This window comes from Benincasa hispida, chromosome 11 (assembly GCF_009727055.1).
Source record: "Benincasa hispida cultivar B227 chromosome 11, ASM972705v1, whole genome shotgun sequence".
NCBI classification, from domain to species: domain Eukaryota; kingdom Viridiplantae; phylum Streptophyta; class Magnoliopsida; order Cucurbitales; family Cucurbitaceae; genus Benincasa; species Benincasa hispida.
In genome coordinates this window covers 9230481-9253710 of record NC_052359.1, presented here as the reverse complement: position 1 = coordinate 9253710, position 23230 = coordinate 9230481, and the positions used below count along the sequence as shown (strand labels likewise).

Genomic DNA, 23230 nt, shown 5'->3' with positions numbered 1-23230 from the left:
TGTCTCCTACACCATATATGCTCTTAATAGATGTTCACATCAATCCATAGAGTTGAAGACTCCTGAAGAGAGGTGGATAGGGTAGCCACCTAAGCTGGAACACTTGAAAGTGTTTGGCTGTGTAGGCCACGTGCATCAAAGTCAAGGGATGTTGAAACCAAGGGCATTAAAGTATATGTTTTTAGGCTTTACACTAGGAGTAAAGGGCCTTAGGCTGTGGCATCCAGTTGAAAAGAGGTGTGTGAATAGTAGAGATGTGGTTTTCAGAGAAAATGAGATGTTTATGATGTCTGAATAGCCATCTACTTCAATGACAAAGACTAGTAGCCTAAGATTTGAGGTGGAGTCTCAAAATGATCATAGAACTTCTACTTCCTCTCAAAATTTAGGGTTAGAAGGTGACGAGGTTGTTGCAAATAGTGAGCATGTGTCAAGTGAAGAAGTTGAGACACATGGAGACTTACACAAGTATTCATTAGCAAAAGACATACCTAGAAGTACAATTGTGCCATCGACAAGATACCAAGAGTCTGATTTTGCTAGTGTAGCATTAAGTGCTGCCATTTCTTTCAGTAATAAAGAACCTTCCAGCTTTGAAAAAGCAACAAATAGTCTGGATGCTAAGCAATGGATCGTGGCAATGAATAATGGAAAGAACCCCTCAACCAAAATGACACTTGGAGACTATTACCTTTGTGTAAAGGGTACAAACCTATCTTATGTAAATGGATTTAAAAATTTAAAGAAGAGATTTTAGGTGTGCAAATGTCTAGGTTCAAGGCTAGGCTTGTTGCTAAGGGGTTCACTAAAAAAGAAGGTATTAACTACAATGAGGTATTTTCTCCAATTGTAAAGCATACTTTCATTAGGCTGCTCCTTTCCTTAGTTGTGCAAAAGGATTTGGAGCTAGACCAATTGGAAATAAAGGTAGCCTTTCTACATGGACTATTGAATGAGACAATTTACCTGATAATACAGTTGATATGCTGATCAAAACTGTTCCATTAAACAAGCTTGGCAGATACTTAGACCTTATCTGGTTTGAGTTACTTGAAAAAGGTTAGCTCAAGTCAGCTCGGTAAAGCAAAGAAGGAAGGTACTTTGGATGCTTACAAAGGTGGAGATTGTTATAGAAAGACTCGAAATCTAGTAGAACAATGTTTGCAGGCAGTTGAACCGTTGTCGACATCTTTCTGTTATGTGTTGTAACCACCAAAGCTTCATCATTGACTATATCGCCTGCATATATAAAGGAAAATGAATGTGAGATTAATGTAACAAGAAGAATAAGAGTGAATAAGAAAACAAGAGAGCAAGAAATTCATTCTATAATACTTTGAAGAAGTAATAAAGAGAACTTCCTGATTTGCACAGTGGACGTAGGCCTTTGGCCGAACCATTTAAACTCCTTGTCCTTTCTTCTTATCTCGACGATCGTTGAGAATTTACTATAGTATTGTTTACATGATCGTGTAGTTTCTATCGCATCGTGTACTCGATCGTTAGCTCCGCATCCAATCGTCTATACGATCATTTAGCTCCTCAGCTGTCGTCTACACGATCGTCTAGCGCTTCATCCAATCGTTTAAATTATTGAACTATGGTCTAGTTCTTGGAGCTTCGTTTACACAATAGAGCTACCATTTCGTAATTGACTGACGATTTTCAAGCCTCAACATACATATTCCCTGACTTTTGAATTGTTATTGACCATTAAATATGAGTATTTTATGATTGTTAACATGAAGATCTTGTCATCTGGGACAACAAAAACAAAGTGTACAAGTTGAAAAAGGCCTTGTATGTATTGAAGCAAGCTCTGCGAGCTTGGTATAGTCGCATTGACAATTTCTTTGTAAAGACAAGTTTTCAAAGTTGGTGTCCATATGAGCATGCACTCTATGTCAAAGAAGATAAGTATGGCAAATTTCTTATTGTTTCATTATATGTCATCGATTTGCTTTTTACTGAAAATAATAAACTGTTGCGTGATGATTTTAAGAATTCCATGAAAAGAGAATTTGAGATGAGTGATATGGGTCTCATCCATTATGTTTTAGGAATTGAAGTAAATCAAAAGGATGGAGAGATTGTCATCTCACAACAAAAGTATGCTCGTGATTTGTTGAAAAAATTCATAATGGAAAATGCTTTTGCTTGTAACGCGTCCATGGATGCAAATTTGAAATTAAGCAAGAATGATACTGGAGAAGATGTTGATCCAAGCTTATATCGAAGCTTAGTTGGAAGTTTGATGTATTTGATTGCAAAAAGACCTGATATGTTAAGCAGATTCATGTCAAGCCTGAAATGAAGTCATTGGGAAGTGTGTAAGCGAGTGCTTTGTTACATTTTTGGCACTATTAATTTTGGAATTTGTTACAAGAAAGTTCTATAATCAGTGTTAGTTGGTTTTTGTGATAGTGATTGGGGTGGTAATGTTGATGATCATAAAAGTACATCTGGTTATGTTTTTAGCATTGGTCCTGGTGTTTTTTCATGGACTTCAAAGAAATAACTTGTTCTTGCTCTTTCTACCACCGAAGTAGAATACATCTCTTTATCTGCAGCTGGATGTCAAGCTTTATGGCTTAAATGGATTAAATGGATGTTGAAAGAATTGGGTGTATGCAAAGAAGTCAAACTACTTTATATTGTGATAATTGGTTCTACCACTGCATTATAAAAAAAAATCCAGTCTTCCATGGAAGAAACAAGCATATTAGAATCAAATATCATTTTATCAGAGACTTGGTTAAAGATAGAGAAGTGATGGGGAAGCATTGTAAGACTCAAGATCAGGTGGCGGATATTTTTATGAAGGCACTGAAGTTGACTTATTTGTTATGTTCAAAGAAAAGCTTAGAGTTGCTCAAGTCTAGATTAAGGGAGGATGATATAATTAATCTAGACTTATATTTAAGGTGCATGAATTACATTTAATTAGATACATGAGTAGTTGAGATTCAAGGAATAGTTAAGTACATGAATTACAAGATACATTGATGAATGTTCATGTATTGGTGAAAAGTCTCATGTATTTGCATTTATCATTGATGTCTTTTGATGTATTTTTCTACTAGTATAAATATGTGTAGGATTTGTCATTTGTAAGCAAACCAAGAAAATAAAGTAATATTCAAGTTCTAGTTTCTCCAATCTTGTGTGAGTAAGAGAACAATTTTCTTCTTTTATCTATTGAGTTGTATTGTGAGGGCTTACTTCGTTTCCAACAGAATACTACCATTGAAAGAGCCATTATTTGATGCTATTGGATCTGTTATTACAACTTCTTCATATGATATTTTGTCTCGAAGAGAAGAAGAAGATTAGAAGGAAAATAGATTCTACAAAGGGTTTTTAACTTGATTCTTGTTAAAAGAATTTAACTTCAACTATATTTTGGGTGTGGAGTTTATAGAGAATAATAATGTACTATTATTGGTTGTACGTCAGAATGTGATCAAGTGTGGCATAATGCATGACAGCTGCTATTGTCTAATTAGAGAGAGATTATAGACCATTCATTCAACTTGAATTTGGCCATTGTAAAAGGTTGGCACATGTCTTCTCGAGCGATGTTTTGTCTGGATGTATTATGATTGAGGGAAAGTTTAAAACGTGTATGGGACCAAATTGTTGAAGTCTTACAGCCTAGATGTTGGCTAATAATATGATCCTGTCATGTCAAATATGATGTTCCAACCACTATAAAATTTATTAGAAGTTATTTTCATTTTTTATTAAATCTATCTCAACGATATGAATACTTCTTTCTTTCTTGGTAGTTGAAAAGATCTTGGTCTATATTCGTTGTTCTTCTTAAAGCAGATGTATGTCACTGCAGTTTGGTTGGTTGATCTTATTATAGGCAAAATTCGAGTAATATGTAACATGTTAAAGACATTGTCATAAATATCGTTACATGTCTGGCAACAAATTCTACCGAACTTTTTTCTTTCTTTTTTTTCGACTTTTTTTTTTGAAAAAAAAATCAATAGAAACATATATATTTCAACTGATATAAGATATATACTATTGACAAAAAAGTTAGAAGTCCAAATCACTCCATATGTTTAACATAATTCAAGTATTTGTACTAAAGTATTAACACAAACTTGTATAAAAATCACATATTTTAAAGACGAGTATTAGGTAAGGCTAGCATAATTTGGGATAGAAAATTGTGCTTTTTATTAGTATATTATTACTTTTTTTATTTTAAAGTATACGAATTAAAATAGACATTACAGATTAAAATAAAGTTTGTAATGAAAAGAAAAGATTAAAACAAGAACACTATATGAATATACCATATATACCGACCCATTATTGTTGAAATGAGAGGAAAGAAAATAATCTCTCCTAGAACTTGAGAGAGAGTTTGCATCTCGACGAGGAACGTTAAGCCATTATTTCGTGCTATTGGATCTGTTATTACAACTTCTTCCTATGACATTTTGCCTTCAAGAGAAGAAGATTAGAAGGCAAATGGATTCTACAAAGGGTTCATTTAACTTCATTCTTGTTAGAAGAATTTAACTTCACTATGTTTTGGGTGTAGAATTTATAGAGAATAATAATGCATGGCGGCTGCTGCTAGTACTTATCTAATTAGATATATTTTAGACCATTCCTTGACGTTGAATTTGTCCAATGTAAAAAGTTGGCACATGTCAGGTAGAACGATGTTTTGTCTGGATGTGATAATTATTTAATATATTATTACTTTTTTTTTATAGAGATTTTCGCCATTTTCTTCAATCTTTGTACAAATTCTTGTCAGACTCAATGGATTTCTTGAAAGTTTTGCTACTTTATGAGTAGGTAAGTTCTTTTATCTTGGGGATTATGTTAGGTTAGCCAATTCTTGAGACTTTTTAACTCAATTTTTTCTTGTAATTTGTTGTTCTTGAATGTTCTTGCTGTTAATTTCAATAAAATCCGATAGAAATGGGTTGACACTTCAATTTTGTTAGATTTTTGTATGCAAAACTACATGGCTCTATAGCATAATTGCAATTAGGTTGCAAAAACTAGTGATTTTAATGGAAAGTTTGGACTTCTTTTCCTATTTTTTTTAAAAGATTTACTAGTTTAGAACATTCATATTAATCATTATTTTAGTCTTTTTAATTTCAAGAATGTCATAGTTGAGAAAACCCAAGAAATGCATGCAATTTAGGAATTACATGTGGAATGTCTTTAGGAAGCTTTTATGAACTAAATTGGGGTTAATTGGCTAACTAGGGTATTAGGGCTTAGCCTTAATGAACTATGGAACAATTGAATTGCTTAAAATGAATTAAGTCTATGATAGAATTAGGTTAATCTACATAATATTCCCGAGATCTTTTTTCCATTGAATATGTTACATAATTTCTTTTATACTATCTCTCATTACCAAAATTTCATATCAATTCTTCTTTTACTTTTTCTTAGTTTCTTAAAACCAATAAACCTCCACTCAATTTTACCAATTAATAGAGGTTGTCCATGGATCGACCTTGTGCTTCCACTTTACTACGTGTTAGTATTAGTAGTTGTGCGCATTTTAGAAATTCTATTTGTTTTGGGTTAAGATGAACTAATGGCATCATTTTTAGCTCGAACAAATTGGCCTTGTTGTCGGGGATCCGTACAATTGGCTTGTTTGAATTTTGAATTCCTTTAAAAATAAAAAATAAAAAATAAGAGAAATAATAAAACCCAAAAAATAGTTAGTGTGATTAAATTTCTTTTTGTGCATGACCTGTTCCTTGCGGAGTGTACTTTGTGATTTGATTGTAGACATTAACCGTGAGTAGAGGCGACTTCGAAGGAAAATAACAAGAGGAGAAGATGGAAAATTTGAGGAGCTAAGACAAGAAGAAAAAGCAAGAGAGTACCATGCGAGAGCTTGCGGAGCCGGATTACAACCATCAACCATTGTGCATAGTCTACCCGGAGACTACCGTTCCGTTCAAACTTAAACCAGGACTTGTGCATCTCTTGCCTACATTTAGATGACAACCTGACGAGGATCTGTACAAACACATGAAAGAATTTCATCTCGTATGGGATGGAATGCACCTGCATGAGATAACCCAAGAACAACTTAATCTTAGGGCCTTTCCTTCTCTTTGAAGGATGTAGCCAAAGATTGGTTGTACTACTTACCGACAGGATCCATCATTACATTGAATGGTTTGAAAAAGTTCATAGAAATTATTTTCCCTATATCTAAGGCACAGAATATTAGAAAAGAAATCTATGGCATTAAGCAAGTTGTAGGAGAGTAACTTTATGAATATTGGAAAAGATATAAACAACTTTGTGCTTTATTCCCTCATTATCAAATTTCTTAACAATATCTAATCCAATATTTCTGTTCAGGTTTGCTTCCATCAGAAAGGAGCAACATTGATGTTGCCGTCGGAAGGGCTCTAGCTGACAAGAGACCCACCAAAGCTAGTCAACTCATATCCATCGTGGTGGAAAATTCTCAGAATTTCGAATCAAGGACTGTCAACCACAACATTGGTCAGTCCAAGAGGTAAGTGAGCTTAGAACTCAAGTCTTTAATCTTGTTTCTCTTTTTACACAGGTTTCTCAAGGTGGTCTTCCTCATGTTAAGACATATGGAGCATGTGGAGTAGTCGGACATACCTCCGAAGCTTACCCATAAGCTCAAGTGAATGATATCGAAGGCTTCCAAAGGAAGTACGATCCGTATGGGAAAACCTACAATCAAGGGTAGAGAGATCATGCTAACTTCAAGTGGGGATCTCAAGGAAAATTTGAAAACTGAAACCAATCTTCCTCATCATCTTCCTCAGGTATGTTTTTAGAAGATGTTGTAAAATCACTAGCTGTCTACTATTTGAAATTTCAATAGGAACTACATCAACTTCAAAAAGATAACATTCAATTGCAACAAAAGACCAAATCACTCCAACATGACACAAAATCTTTCCAAGTAGAAACAAGATAAGGCTTCATCAATTTGGGGACTAAAATAACCCAACTGGCAATCGTGGTAAGCAAGGTAGAAAGCAAGTGCTCCGGAAAGCTTCCTGCCCAATCGGAGCATGCGAACGTAACTGCAGTAACTCTTAGAAATGGAAAGGAGATTTCCTCCTCCTCCTCCTCTCAAGATGCAAACCCAATTCAATCCTCTTAAAAAATGTAAGAAAAGGTAATGAAAGAACAAGAGAGAAAGGTAAATGAACCAAAGGAGACTTCTATTTTTTTCAAAGTATGTGATTACTCTCCTCTTAAAGTAGAACCCTATGTACTTCAGGCATCATTCCCTAATAGATTAGCAAGGCTACTCTCCTCTTAAAGTAGAACCCTATGTACCTCAGGCATCATTCCCTAATAGATTAGCAAGGCTTAAGGGAGAAGATATCGATTTAGAGTTTATTGAGATGTTCAAAAAGGTACAAATTCACATCCTCTTTCTTAATGTCATTCAACAAATACCTAGGTATGCTAAATTTTTGAAAGACTTATGTACTAAGAAAAGAAAAGGGAAGGAAGAGGAGAGAGTAACCGTTAGCAAGAATGTCTCTTCTTTGTTCATGCCTATAAAATATAGAAATCTGGGAATGTTTACCTTGCCATGCAAAATAGGAGAAAGAATCATTACACATGCTATGCTAGATTAAGTGCTTCAGTAAATGTCATGCCTTACCATGTTTATGAAGATTTAAAATTGAACGGCCTACAAAAAACTAATGTTTGCATACAACATGCCGATAAGTCATACATACAACCTTTAGGCATAGTTGAGAGTAGGTGAATTGATCTTTTCAGTTGATTTTTATATCTTGAAAATGGACGAAACTTACACTACTTCTTCTTCTAATATTTTACTCGGAAGACCCTTCATGAAAATTACAAAAACTAAAATTTATGTAGATAAATGGTCTTTGTTGATAGAATTTGATGGAGAAGTAAAATCATTCAACATTTATGTTGCTATAAAATTTCCAGAAGAGTATTTGTCTCTTTTCTCCATTGATACGCATGATGAGATAGATGATATTGTTGATTCCATGTTGCATAAAATTTTTGATTGTTTGTTAGTTCCCTCTATAGATTATGACTTTAATTTGATTTCCCATAAACCTTCTCATGCATCTCTTAATTTTTGCGATCATAATATTTTTAATTCTTCTCTTGAAATTTGCAAAAATGATGAATCTTCTTTAAAAGATGATGATTTAAATTCCTTCAACAATTTTTGCCAAAATGTTGATACTTTAAAAATAAATTCAAAATTTCAAAACAAAGTTTGTTTGAAAGAAAAACCTTCAATTCATCATTCTAATTATGAATTTGTTTATAATGACAAAAACAAAAATAAGGCTTCTAACTTTTTCTTTGTTTTAAAAGTGTAGTTAAAAGGAATTAAGTCTAAGACTCTCCCATCTACTAAGAAGAGCAAATTCTTGGACAATTGTTTCAAGAATTCAAAGAAGAAAGCACCTAAGACCGAGAATTTTGATGTTCCTTAGACAGACAAATTTTCAAGGCAAACGGGCATAAGCTTAAAGTCTACAACGAAGGGCATGTAAACCAAGTTCAATTGGACTTACATTTGACTAATCCTTCGTACATGTGTGATAACTTGTAGAAATACAAGTTATTTTTCCTCTTAAGTTGGAATAACTAAGGTTTTTAATTATAAATTCTCCCCATTTTTAGTAGAAACGCATGAAAGTACTCAAACATTAGCAAACTCATGCAAAAGAAGTTTTATTACTAAATACTGCGGCGCTAACGCATTGTATTGTAGGATCTTTACAAAAAGCTAATGCATGATCAAGAAGTGCCATAGGGAAAGCTCTAACGCATGGGCTATGCGTCTAGAGGGAATTCAACGCAGAGAAGATACATTGATCTAGACTAATTGTGTCACATCACCACTTGCAGTATGGGCATCTGCAGCAGGCGGCGTCTGAAAAGCTTCCGAGAGTCAGGAGGCTGACTAGGGCATGGACTTTAATGCTGCCCATTCACCAAGTGGACATGACCAACGCCTATAAATAGATGAAGTGCCTCCAGAGTTCGAAGTCAGAGTTAGTACATAGAAATTATCAAGACTCTCACTGTCTGTAATTAGCGTAGTCGTAGTTTAAGCTGTGCTGTGGTGCCAAGACGATCAGAAGGGTTGAGAACCACCACCATCGCCGGTCAGGGAGCGGAGGAAGCCAAGCTTGAGAAAGATACTTTGTCCAAATCTTATACAAGTGATTGTACACAACAAAATTGAGCCAAAGAGATATAAGAGATTGTACTCTGCGGCTTGATTCAGTTCATTTCATCTCATTTATCGCTTTCATTGCATTTGATTGAATATTGCTTTTGTAAATACAATTTGCTTTTTTATAAAATTCATATATTTGATCCATCACATTTTGCCATTGTTTATTTCTTGTTTATGTTGAATGCATTTATATTTTATGCAAAACTTCATTTCAACACTCAAGCCAACCTGATCAATTGGTAAAAGCATCTTTAACTTAGATTGTTCGAGAGAATAACTAAGTCGCATCAAGTAGGACGCCTAGTACAACTAGAGATATATTTACTGGTGTTTATTGTATTCTGTGTTAGACGCATGCATCCTAGAGATAGATTTTGTATGTTATTCGGATTGAGAAGTATTGAATAAAGTCTAACGCATGAACAAAAGATGAGTAAATCATCCCATCTCATCTACATCACATTCTGATTTGTGTACACTCATCTTAGACCGACACATACCACCTACATTAAACTCCATTTTCGCATGACCCATCACTCACCCCTCAACTCTTTTGTATCTTCTTGCACAAACACAACACTTTAGTGTAAATAACACATTTTTCTCATATATTTAGGAAAACCCCTACAATAGCTATAACACAAGGTTTGCGTCAATTTAATTGAATCCCTGAGTTCGACCCTGGACTTACCAGGAACCTAAATTAGATTGATACTTGGGTCTGATTTAGGAAAACTAGAACGTCAACAATAGGAGTGTCGTGCGTCTGTTGCATATTTTTAATGCACCAATGTATTACAAATACTTAAACGCATCAAAGAATCAACGCATCGTTTATACTTAGAACTTATTTTTTCTAATTTGTTTCATATATTACGCTCCCAGCTCGAATCACGATAGCAACGAACAATGTGATACCCCTTTTCATCAACGACGAGCGTGCGACGCTAAAAAAATTGCAAAATAGGATGAATTTTCTCTTTCTTTTCATTTTCAAATTTTTTTTCTTTTATTTTTCTCTTACTTTGTTAATTTTTTTATTTCTTGGCATACTCTGTAAATAAATAAAAGAATGAAAGAATAATTTATTTTTCTTTTTCTTTGTAGTTAAACTCAAGGAAAATGAAAACTAACATAAACAAAAACAAATACAAAGAATTCTCACAATCAAAAGAATAAACAACCACAAAAATCAGAAAAGTTTCTCTCTACATCCCTTACTTTTTGTTCTTGAACATATATGCATAGTTTAAACAATGTGGACAATGTTCAATTTTTAAGTTGGGGGTGGGAAACATTGCTTGCATGTTTTTTATATTTTTTTCATAGAAAATTAGCCTTAATTAAATTTCTCGCTTTATAATGATATATAAATGTATGTCTGGAACCGTTGAGCATCTGAACTCGGGTTAGATTTAAATTTTATTATTTGATATTTTGATATCTTGACTATATGTTGGTGGCTCTATGGTGATGACTTTGAGATTGTGAATCATGATTTCTTTTTTATGCTCAAAATGATTATTTTGCTATAAATGAATAAATGCATGATTGATTGAAGGCATGAAAACAAAAAATAAAAGAATCTCAATCAATATAGTCTAAACATTAATAAAATATCTCTTATTTTATTAGATATATAATTTGTCTTTACAAGCTACAAGATACACTCAATTTAAGATATTAACTGCAACACAAACATTATGGGTAAATCAAGTTTGGTCCAAAATTCAGTGCGTACTAAATAATTAATTAAGAAATTCAAAGAAAACTCATCAACAACTCACCAAATAAAAAATCCGATGAGCGGCGGTGACCGATAGATTCACAACGACGAATGGTTAAAAAATATGAAATTAATAGCAATTTTTCCTTTTTCTTCTTAATTAAATTTCAAATTTCATTTAATTTTCAAAATCCTAATTCTTTTCCTTTTCTTTATTTTCAAGTCGCTATCCAAAATTTCCCTCTAATATATTTTATATCTTCCACTATTTAATAAAATTGAATTATCTTTTTATAATCCAATTTTGACCGTAAATGTAACTCCAATTAATTCAAAATAATTAAATTGGAATTAATTTAATAATTAAATTTCAAATTCCTTTTTATTTCCAAAATTCTAATTCTTTTCCTTTTCTCTATTTTCAAGTCTTTATTTCTAAAATTCTAATTCTATTCCTTTTCTCCAGATTGAGAGCTGGCAGCCTATGGTATGTTAGTTCTAAACCTTAGTGATGATGTTTGGAGGCAAGTTATTGATCAGAGACTACCTATAGGATTTGGACAAACTTGGAAGACTTGTATGCCAATTGAGATCTTCCTAATAAAATGTACCTTAGGGAGAATTTTTCACTTTTAAAACGGATTCATCAAAGACTCTTTTTGAAAATCTAGATGAGTTCAAGAAGATTGTTGCTCAATTTAAGAATCTTAGGGAGAAAATAGGAGATGAGAACGAAACATATGTACTTCTAATTCCCTACCTGAATCCTATAGGGAAATTAAAAATGCTTTGAAGTATGGAAGGGATAGTATATCTACTGATGCAATAATTTCTGCCCTAAGAACTAGGGAACTTGAGTTGCAAGTACTTAAGAAGAAACAACCAAATAGAGAAATACTGTTTGTAAAAGAAAATTTCAAACTAAATCAAACTAAGGACAGAAAATAGCCACAAAAAGATTAAAACAAGGCAAAGAACAAAATTAAGTGTAAATATTACAAAAGAAGGGGCATTTAATTAAAGAAGTTCTTCATCCTCAAAAATAAAAATCAAGAGAAAGAAAAAGAGTCCCAAGGCAAGCAGTCTGAAGCCTTTGTAGTAGAAAGCTCCTACATCTACTCTGATGCTTTAACTTCAACTCTTGACAAGGTCACTTATGTTAATCGCCTTGGAAAACATGATTGGGTTTTGGACTCGGATGCACCTACCATATGACACCTATGAGACCTTAGTTTAACTCCTACAAAGAGATAGATGGAGAAATGGTTTACATGGGGAACAACCAAGGCTGTAAAATTGAAGGCATTGGGTCAATCTTCATGAAAATCAAAGATGGGACTATCAAACTTCTGATGAATGTAAGACATGTCCCACTTCTCAAGAGAAACTTAATCTCCCTCGGAATGCTAGATACAGTAGGGTGTGAATACAGGGGCAAGGGTGGAACCCTTGATGTCCTTAAAGATTCTAAGGTAGTTCTTGTTGGGGAGAAAGTCAATGACTTGTTTGTAGTCATAGGTGTTGAAATGATGAAAGGGGCATATGTTGCCACATCAAATGACATGACAGAAGCTGATGTATGGCATAAAAGACTGTTTCACATAAGTGCCAAGGGGTTGGAAGCTTTGTCTAAATAGGGAATTCCACCCAAAGGAATCTCAGACAAGTTAACTTTCTATGAACACTGTGTTTTGGGAAAAACAACTAGATACGGCTTTACCAAAGCACACTATTCAACTAAGACAATCTTAGACTACATTCACTCAGACCTTTGGGGTCCAGTTCAAACTCCTAGCCTAAGTGGTTCAAGGTATTTACTTTCTTTTATAGATAACCTCTCAAGGAAAAGCTAGGTTTTCTTTCTTAAATCTAAAGACCAAGTATTTAATAAATTTAAAGAATGGAAACTCATGATTGAGAAGCAAACCTTTAAGGAAATCAAATACATAAGGACAGATAATGGGTTAGAGTTTTGTAGTGAAGAGTTTAATAAATTTTGAAAGGAATCTGGTATAATTAGGCATAGGACAGTCAGGCATAAACCCCAACAGAATGAGGTAGCAGAGAGACTCAATAGGACCATTATAGAAAGGGTTAGATGTTTACTCTTAGATGCTATACTGAGTGAGAAGTATTGGGTAGAAGTTGCTAGCTATACTGTTTACACCTTAAATAGGTACCCACATACATCCCTAAACTTTATGACCCTTGAAGAAAAATGGACAAAACATCCTCTTAAATTAGATAACCAAAGTGTATTTGAATGTGTTGGTTATACACATCAAAATCAGGGAAAACTAAAGTCTAGGGTTGTGAAATGTATATTTGTTGGGTTCAATGAAGGTGAAAAGGGCTTTAAAATGTAAAACTCTGTTGAGAAAATATTTGTAGTCAGTAGGGATGTTACCTTCAGAGAAAGGGAAATGTTCATGCAAAAGGAAAAGACTACAATTGAGATACCTAAAAGCCTTTCAACTAGGATTGAGGTGGAGGCCCCAAAAGACAAATCCACAAATCATGACTCTCCTAATGACTCAGAAGAAGAAGAGGATATTGGAGAACAACAGGTAGAAACCACTGAAAGACAATCTTATTTGAGTCAATACTCACTAGTAAGGGATAGGTAGAGAAGAGTGATTGTTCCACCAGCTAGGTACACTGAAACAAACTATATGAACCTAGTTTTAAATGCAACCATAGCTCCAAGTGACCAGGAACCAACTAATTTTGAGGAGGCAGTAAGCTGCCCTGATGCTAGGAACTGGATTGAAGCTATGTGTGAAAAAATACAATCACTAAGTATTAATGACACTTGGACTCTAGCTCCTCTTCCTAAAGGATGCAAGGCAATAAACTCTAAGTGGATCTACAAACTAAAGGAGGGTTCTTCTAAAGATCAAAAGCCAAGGTATAAAGCAAGGTTAGTGGCCAAAGGTTTCACTCAAAGGGAAGGTATTGACTACTCTGAAATTTTTTCACCAGTAGTTAAGCAAACATCTATCCAACTCTTACTATCTCTGGTTGCTCAATACAATCTTGAACTAGATCAGCTAGATATTAAAACAGCTTTGTTACATGGTTATTTAGATGAGGTCATCTATATGGTTCAGCCTAAAGGTTTCGTGGAAAAGGGTAAAGAGGATCTTTACTGTCTTCAAAATAAGTCCATTTATGGTCTTAAACAGTCTCCTAGATGCTAGTATAGAAGATTCAATGACTACATTAAAAGTATTGGGTTTTAGAAAAGCACATATGATATCTGCACCTATGTAAACTCAACCTCCTATAAGAACAAGGTGTACCTTCTTCTCTATGGGGATGATATGTTGCTAGTTGGGACCACTAAAGACGATCTAAATCATGTCAAAAATATCCTAAAGAGAGAATTTGACATGAAAGATATGGGTCAGTCTAATAAGATCCTAGGGATTGAAATAGACAGAGACAGGGGTTCCTCTATCCTAAGCATTAGCCAAACCAATTACTATGAGAAAGTGATCAGAAGGTTTAATATGTCCAATGCTAAACCTATAACTATTCCTATTGCTCACCGCTTTAAGCTGTCTTCAGCTAATTCTCCTAAGGAAACTGACTTGGAACACTTAAATTAGATGCAAATGGTTCCTTATAGTCAGGCAGTAGGAAGTTTGATGTACCTCATGATCTCCACTAGGCTTGATTTGTTGTATTATGCAAGTCTAGTGAGTCGATTTATGTCAAACCTAGGAAAAAGGTATTGGTAAGATACTAAGTAGATTCTTAGATATCTAACTTGGTCTAAGCAATCTAAACTAATCTATCAGAGTGTTAAGCAAACAGATCATGAACTCGATGGATATGTAGACTCAGATTTTGCTGGGGATCAAGATAAGAGAAGGTCGCTAACAGGGTATCTCTTCCTATATGGTCCTAATCTACTAAGCTAGAAGGCTAATCTACCGTCAATAACAACCATATCCACTAGCGACGCTGAATACATGGCATTTTCAGAAGCAATAAAAGAGGTATTGTGGTTAAAGGACTTGATGGAAGACTTTGGTATCAAACAAACAGTAGTTAAGATCTACTGTGATAACCAAAGTGTTATCCATCTTTCTAGAAACCCACAATATCACTTTAGAACAAAACATATTTACATCAAATATCATTTTGTAAGAGACGGAATTGAAAAATGTCAAGTTGAAGTATTAAAAGTCATACCTCATAAAACGCAGTGGATAAGCTTACCAATCCAGTGTCGAAGTTCAATCTCAGCAAGTTCCTTAACCTGATCGGCTTTGTTTTACCTGAAAAAGGATAAACAGTAGTCAGATTCGGAAGGGAGAAGTTATTCAGAGTTGAGATTAATGTGGAGATTGAAAGATAATAATCTTAAATAGAGCCTCAATGACTAGTTTTCTTTACAACAGCTTTCATAACAGACATGTAAACAAATATATATAGTTGTTACATTTTTGTTTCAATATTTACATTCGGTCTACAAAATCTGTAAAAAGAAAACTTATCTCTAAATATACTTCAATAAAAGATCATCTACCCTTCCCGTGGACATAGGATCTGAATTAGGCCGAACCACGTACATGTTTTTGTTCTTCTTCTCTTCCTCTTTCTTTTCTTCAATTTGCATGTGTAAATCGATCCTTCAGTCTCTGTAATTCACGCAAGAACACAAAGCAAAGGCTGAGTGGATTTGAGAGCTTTTATGGAAATTTGAGAGATAAGAAAGAGAAGAAATTGTTACCAAAATGATTTTAGTCGGCTTCCAATATTTCCCACTGATCCTCGATAGTGGAGTAGTCCACGTGTAGTTGAGGCAGCTGAGAGGCGTAGGTCTCTGTGAGCCTTTCTCTCTATGAGCCTTTCGTTCTACCAACCTATCTTCTTTTGGGCTGAAATCCTCATTTCATGGGCCTGAAGTCAAAACAAAATCCAACACATACTTTATGTCAATCGAACTAAATTCATTTTGACTATTTTTTGTTATAGTTGGCTTATTCGTATAATACTAGTAAATGTGTTGGACGAATACAATTCATCATGTACTTAATTGGATTAATAAGTGTGTTAATATGAACATGTTGTGTTTGAGTCCATTTGGATTCACTAGTATAGTTGGCTTATTTGTAAAATCGTTTTTATTTAAACTCTTTGAAAAAAAACTATTTAGAATGAACTTTGAAATTGTTTGAGTCAAAATCTATTTTAAGTGGTTGGTAAATACTTCAACATTTTCTAAAATGGTATAATTTATTAAAATCAAATATTTTAAAAGTTAAACAAAGCACACGCTTAGTTGTTAAAGTTTTGAGTTTAATTAAATCATAATGTCTTACTTATAATTTAATTTTAAATTGATGTAATGTAATGTTAATTACAAATTTCTTTCGCCATTGGTGATGAAGTTATTAATTAGTAACTATTTAAGAGGTATTGAGTTTAAATTCCAATAATGTTGTTTTTTAACTCGTCATTTCATGTTATCACTGCATATATACTTATAATACTCTACACTTTTATTATAAACTACTAACTTTCTCTTTTAATGTATATATTCAGGTGGGATATGAATTGCATTGAGAAGCTCCCAAAGTACATGAAAGTATTTTATGGAGTTATATTAAAAGTTTATGAGGAGATTGAAAAAGATATCAACAAGGACAACATTCCATATGCTATTCAATATGCAAAAGAAGGGGTGAGAGGTTTTAATTTACTCATTAATGTTATGTAGTTTTTAATTTCAACATATCATGAAAAGAAAAAGTCTCTCTCTTCGTTATATGATATGATATTAAAGTTGCTTTTACTCATCAACTATCGGTGATTTAAGATTGTATTAGAGTAGCAATTTTATTTTCTCTTGAATTGATACCATGTCATCTAACACTTTTTTTTTCTAATATTAATGTTGAATTTTGTGTACAGATGAAAAGGCAATGTAGAGCTTATTTTGCAGAAGCCAAATGGTTCCATGAAGGGTATTTGCCAACAATGGAAGAGTACATGAAAGTAGCTATTGTGTCTACTTGTTACTATCTTTTTGTTCCAATTTTATTTATTGGAATGGGAGTTGCTGCTTCAAAAGAGGTTTTTGAATGGGTTGAGAGTGATCCAATGCTTCTTAAAGCAAGTGGAATAATTGGCAGGCTCATGAATAACCTAACTTCCCATAAGGTACACAAGTCATTTAAAGGAAAATGTATTTAGCTTCATGATTAAAAGTAAAATCAAATCATACCCAAATGCAACCAATAAAACAATCAAAATCCAACCAAAAAAGTGCTAAAGCCTAACATTGGTATAATATCATTCCAAACTTAAAAGCATCCCACGATATCGTTTAAACACAAGAATTCTCACAACTTAACTACAAGCCTTTTGAAGGTGGTATCGTTTCAATAATGAAGTTCAAGTATTTTGTACATGATTCTCGAGTTTCTATTGAAGATGACTCATTTTGGACTTCTCTAATTTTAATCCATGAAGCACTAATTCAATTGTTCATGATCTGGCTTATCATGCTCGACTGACCAATTTCTTAAGTGCATGGATTGAAAATTACCATCCATAGATGGATGTGTTGTTGTGTCTTGTGACATGTCAACTCTTTAGTTCAAGCTTTTTATTTCTATTTCTTTTTATTAAAATGGAATAAAATAAAATAAAATCTACAAACTTTTGAGGGAAAATGGAAATTCAATTAACTAATAGAGGGTATTTATCTTTCCAACTAATTAGCCATTGTTTGATAACCACTTTTTTTTTATTGTTTGTTCCTGAAAATTATGTTTGTTTCACATAATTTCTTAGTAAGTTTGGTTGTGTCTTGTGACCTATCAATTCATTAGTTTTGGCTTTTGTTTTAATTTTTATAAAATAAAATATACAAATCTCTGAGAGGAAAATGGAAAGTCATATAACTAATGGGGGTATTTAACTTCCATGCTAATCTAGCATTGTTTGATCATTGTTTTGAATTTTTGTTTCTAAAAATTATGTTTGTTTCACATCATTTGAATTTGATGAAATTTTTTTTAGAAAAATCAAGTCTTTGAAAAATAGTTTTAAAGAGTTAGTAATAAAACGAGAATAAAAAGTTAGAAATAATATATGACGGTAATTAAGCTTAATATTTAGTAATATTAAACTGAAAAATAAAATGATTATCCAACGACATCTTTATATTTCAATTTGCTCTAGGGTTGAATTTGGCTAAATCAAATGAAAGTAAATAAAAAAAAATGATAACATTTTTTTTTATTTATCCAGAATGATAATAGAAAAAGTGACAACCTAAAGCTAAAAACAAAAATTATTGTCTGTCGTCAATGAAGTATTCGTTTCTTATTTATATAAATACCTTATATTGTTAAAGATGAAGTAATAATCAATCTGATGCTATTTTTTTTAGAGAGAGATACAATAGGATCAAGGATATTGAATCAGTAGAATACATCAGAATATCTTAACTAGGTCCTTTGACATATTCTTAGCACCCTCATTATATACTGAAATAATAAAATCGATACTACTTAATAGTAATTAGACATGTTAACTATCCAAAACAAACTGAAACAACATGTTCAAAAACTACTAGACGTATTCAATAGTCATTAAGTTATTGTTTCTTAGATAGATTTCTGATCATTATAGTGTGAATATAATTAAGATCTTTTACTTATGAATAATGCAATTGTTTAACTTGACTATTTTCTTCTAAAAATCATATTTTAAAATGTTGGTTATGTTTCCTTTGTAATTAGTTCGAACAAGAGAGAGGGGATGTTGACTCAGCCGTTGAATGCTACATGAAACAACATGGAGTATCAGAAGAAGAAACCATAGTTGAATTGGAAAAGGAAGTGGTTAAAGCATGGAAAGATATAACAGAAGACTATACCAAATCTAACAACATTTCAAATGAAATCCTTTTACGTGTGTTGAATCTTGCACGACTCTCAGACCTCTTCTATAAACAGGAAGATGGTCACACATTCGTTGATGGAGCAACCAAACATTTCATTGCTTCCATCATTATAGGACCTTTACCAAACTAGTTTTTTAACATGCACATTGGAGGTAGAGAGTTACACTTAACTCACAGGAGAAAAATGGATTAAGTTTTATTTGATAATATTAATAATAGTAAATAACAAAAGTATTGTGAAATTGAGTAACACAACGGGAACACAGATATGGAGAAAATATATAACAATAATAATATAAGATCTAAACGTGCTCATGGATGCTCTTCGTTAAGAGTTCCTTCAAGTTTATCAGTGGAAAGAAGTGAAAGAGTAGCGGTAGCCATTATTAAAATTGTTGAAAAATGAACAAACTTAATAAGTCTACTTGCACTAAACCACTTTTAACACTAATTAAGTTTTAGCAAAATAGTACTTTTGTACCCTAAGTGACATATATTTTACAATGATGCTCTAGTGAGGTAGGACAAAAGTCACCGTAGGATGATCAAGTACCCTTCACTAGAATGAGACAATCTCAACCATTAGACAGAAACAACTCCTTGTAACTTAATCTAACAATCACCATTGTCCGGTCCAAAATTTGTTAACAACTTTAACAATTTTGTGTAAGTGTAACCCCTCATTTTAGGCCCTAGAGTACCATTCTGATGAGTCAACCGTAGGAAAAAGCAGATTAGGACAAGAGACTAAAGCAACCCCATCCATTTCTAGAGATCAGATAAAGAGTTGTGTAAACTAGCCGTCCTTTAGGGGGACACTCCTAGGGTGCCTCAAGGCGATGCACTAAAACTTTATCTAACTTAATGAGAGAGACCGATGGATATGTTGTCACACATCCCACCCGCAGTTACTATCAACATTCTCTCCATTCACCTTGTTATTAACCTACACAAATACCATCCATAGGGGGACACTTTCAGGGTGCCTCGAGGCTGAGGATAGATCTTACGGTGTGAACTTTTAATGGAGAAACGTGTAGAGGTAAAGTGAAGTATCATATACCCCAATTACCTCTCACTGAATGTTCTACCTACGGATTCATTAACTTAGAAAATCTGGCTACTGATTTTAACTAAGAGGTTTGTTTAATTTGCTCAAAACAACACTTACTTTTGATGATTAAACAAGTTTGATTCAAGTCTTATTAAACACTTTAACAAACTTTCATCAAATTTGCATGCATGTAACAAATCTATCTAATTCACTTTTCCAGGTAGGTTCCCAAGTAGGGGTTCGACGTTTCAATCGACTTAATTACCCCAGCCTAGCCAGAACCAACCTTAGCCAAAAGATCCCTTATAAATACATTTTTTACATATTTAATCTTTTATTAGTCAACTTAAACATATTAAACCGAATTAAAATATTAAACTTAGGTTTTTAATCATATTAGAAACGTGATCTTATGTATATCTCAATCAATTTTAAAAAAAAATAAAATATGATTAAAACCTAAGGTGTGTATGCAACTCTTTCTTATTTATTTAGTTTCTAACTTCATTAATTATAACTCTTATAAAGAATGAAACAATTAAAACCATTTACATTGCTAGCTAGATATACATCAGGAATTTATAACTTTTATAAATAAACATAAGTGTCATGCTTCATGCAATGTTAATTCATTATTAATATATAACTTTTATATAATAAGTAATGAACTAAGCATACATGCTAACAAACAACCTTATATTATAACATTTATAATATAAATGATGCATGGATATGCTTTAGTGCATGAATATATTATAACTCTTATATTATATGATGCATGAGCATGCTTTAAGTAATTTAATCATGCAAACTAATATATTATAACACTTATAATATAAAGATGATGCACGAATTAAATGTATAATCTATGGTGGGTTTTAAAACTATATGACATACATTATGGCATAAATATAAATATACATCACATGCACATTTAATAAAAATTGATGGTTCGGGATAACTTGTCTCAAAACTGAAAATAAAAGCTAAACTCTTACAAAAGATTCGAGTCCACCGGTTCGAATAGGTGAATCGGGTCTTGAACCGCCCGCCAAGAAGCCTCGTCACTTGATCGTGTAGCAAACCCTTCTGATCGTCGAGTAACGCACATCGAGTATAAACGATCATGTAGCGGTGATCGCATGCCTAAGGACTATGTGATGAGTATGAAATTCTACGGGATCGTGCAACGTGCTTTAAGTAACGCATGTCATATGATCGTGTTGCTAACGACTATGCGATGAGCATGATAGTCTACACGATCAACTAGCAAGTGCCGAGTATCGTAGACCATGCGATCCCATAGCTACAGACAATGCGATGGGCATGATAGCCTACACGATCGTTTAGCGCGCATGCCTTGCATCGAGTATGAAATACTCTACGATCGTTTACCCCCGAGCGTCTACACGATCATGTACTCAACGCAACACGATCGAGTAAACTCTTTACACGATCATGTAGTATTAGCTACGTGATCGTTTAGCAAATGCTACACGATCGAGTTGAACATTTCTATAGGATCGCATAGCCAAATCAAAACAATCGTCTTGCTTGAGCTACACAATGCGACCACCGTTTCGTCTTCTCCCTTGAAGCGAACAACAACTCCTTGCGTCTGAAGCTTCTTCATAAACGACTCAAAAATTTAAAGGAATACAGACTCGATTGCAAGTTATTATGCCCAAAAACGCAGGGGCCCTTACAAATTAAATTTTGTAAAAGGAAAGGAAAGCATAAACAGAGACAATTATCCCGAAATATCTATCAACAACATCCACAAAAACACTTAACACTTAAACGCATTGCAGAATGTTAAAACCCACAAAGACTATAAACGAAATTCAGTACAGCAATGGAATTTGGAAATCAGAATACAACCTAGCTCTGATACCAATTGAAGGAACTCTAAGTACAGAGGATCTTTGAGCGGAAGCAGATTGTCCAAACTTCATTGTGAATGAACTTATACATTTACAATCATACAGAACAGATTATGCATTATAAACTAAATTACAACTTGTTTTGAATAAAATACATATAATAAGAGATTATAAATTTGAAGAACCCTTCTTCAAGTATATCCCTCGATCGTTCACGAATACAGTAAACAACTCGATCTCCCTCAAACAGCAACAAGTAGCAACTCGATCCTCAAAAAACCAGACACTGCCACAAGATTACCTTGGTATTCTCGGTGTGAGAATCCAGGAGTGATGGGCTCTGGCTTATTTTGGTTAGAGGGAAGGTTTTGTATGAAGGAGGAAGACGATCGAGTAAACGACAGAACCATCGTATAGATGAGAAAGTCTATCACATAGACTAGCTACTCGATCGTTTAGATATTGAAACTATTGTAAGTCTCTCCATGTTTTCGTGTAGTAACTCGATAGTGTATCTGATATCTCATGGAATCATTAGAAAACTATTTTCATTTTATCCTATTTTCTCCATAAAACCAAATAACTATCCACTAAGGGTGGTTATTTGAGAAAAATATTTTTAATTATCAAATAATAAATAAATATGATAACTAACTTATCATATTATATTTATAACCGATAGTTTAATATTGCATCATATACAATATACAAACCATAGTTCTTTTTCTATTTTATGGCATGTAATATAAATCATATTTATATTAAATTTAATAATTATGAATCTAATTCATAGAAAATATATTTGAATCATATTCAAATATTAGTTTCTCCAATCAAACAATAATGTATCAAATACATTATATCAATTATATCATATATAACTGAATTAATTTAAGTATATCATATATAATCAAATTCCCTTGAATCCATTGAGCTACCAAAGGGACCTTATGAACATGTAGCTTAAAGTTCCAATGGTACGTGAATAATTGACTAAACTCTTTAATAATATTATCCACCATCTGTTAACTGTCGGGCACTCCACTAAAGACTGAGAGTTGCACTCTTCTCACTACAGGTATATTTTTGTGTTCATTGGATATAACCAATCAACAGTACGATGACCCTTCACAAATAGCTCGTAAGTACAGCTAGGCCAATTTACCTTTTTGCCTCTATAGTTACATCTAACTCCTTAAATACCACTGATACCTCTAAGGAACAATAGATCATAGTCCCACTATGACTAAACCCCTCTCGAGCCAAGAGGGTGTGGCACCACATTGTTTAAGACTCGGAATTAGTCCCTAAGGGAGCAATTTATCTACTTACCCCTGTTTCGGGGAAGGAGTAAATTCCATCTTGTGTAGCTAAGTTTCTAGCTTCC

General features: G+C 33.3%; 1 long non-coding RNA gene across 2 annotated transcripts; it reads left to right on the top strand.

Moving 5' to 3' along the window:
* Nucleotides 1–4703: 4703 nt before the first annotated feature.
* LOC120090489 lies at nt 4704–9333 on the top strand. Of its 2 annotated transcripts, XR_005485557.1 has the most exons (3): nt 4704–4827; nt 5791–6818; nt 8783–9333. It is a non-coding gene; the product is annotated as an uncharacterized LOC120090489 (long non-coding RNA). The 2 variants fall into 2 exon arrangements; XR_005485556.1 differs by lacking the exon at nt 4704–4827 and having other exon boundaries at nt 4834–6818.
* The last annotated feature ends 13897 nt before the right edge of the window (nt 9334–23230 follow it).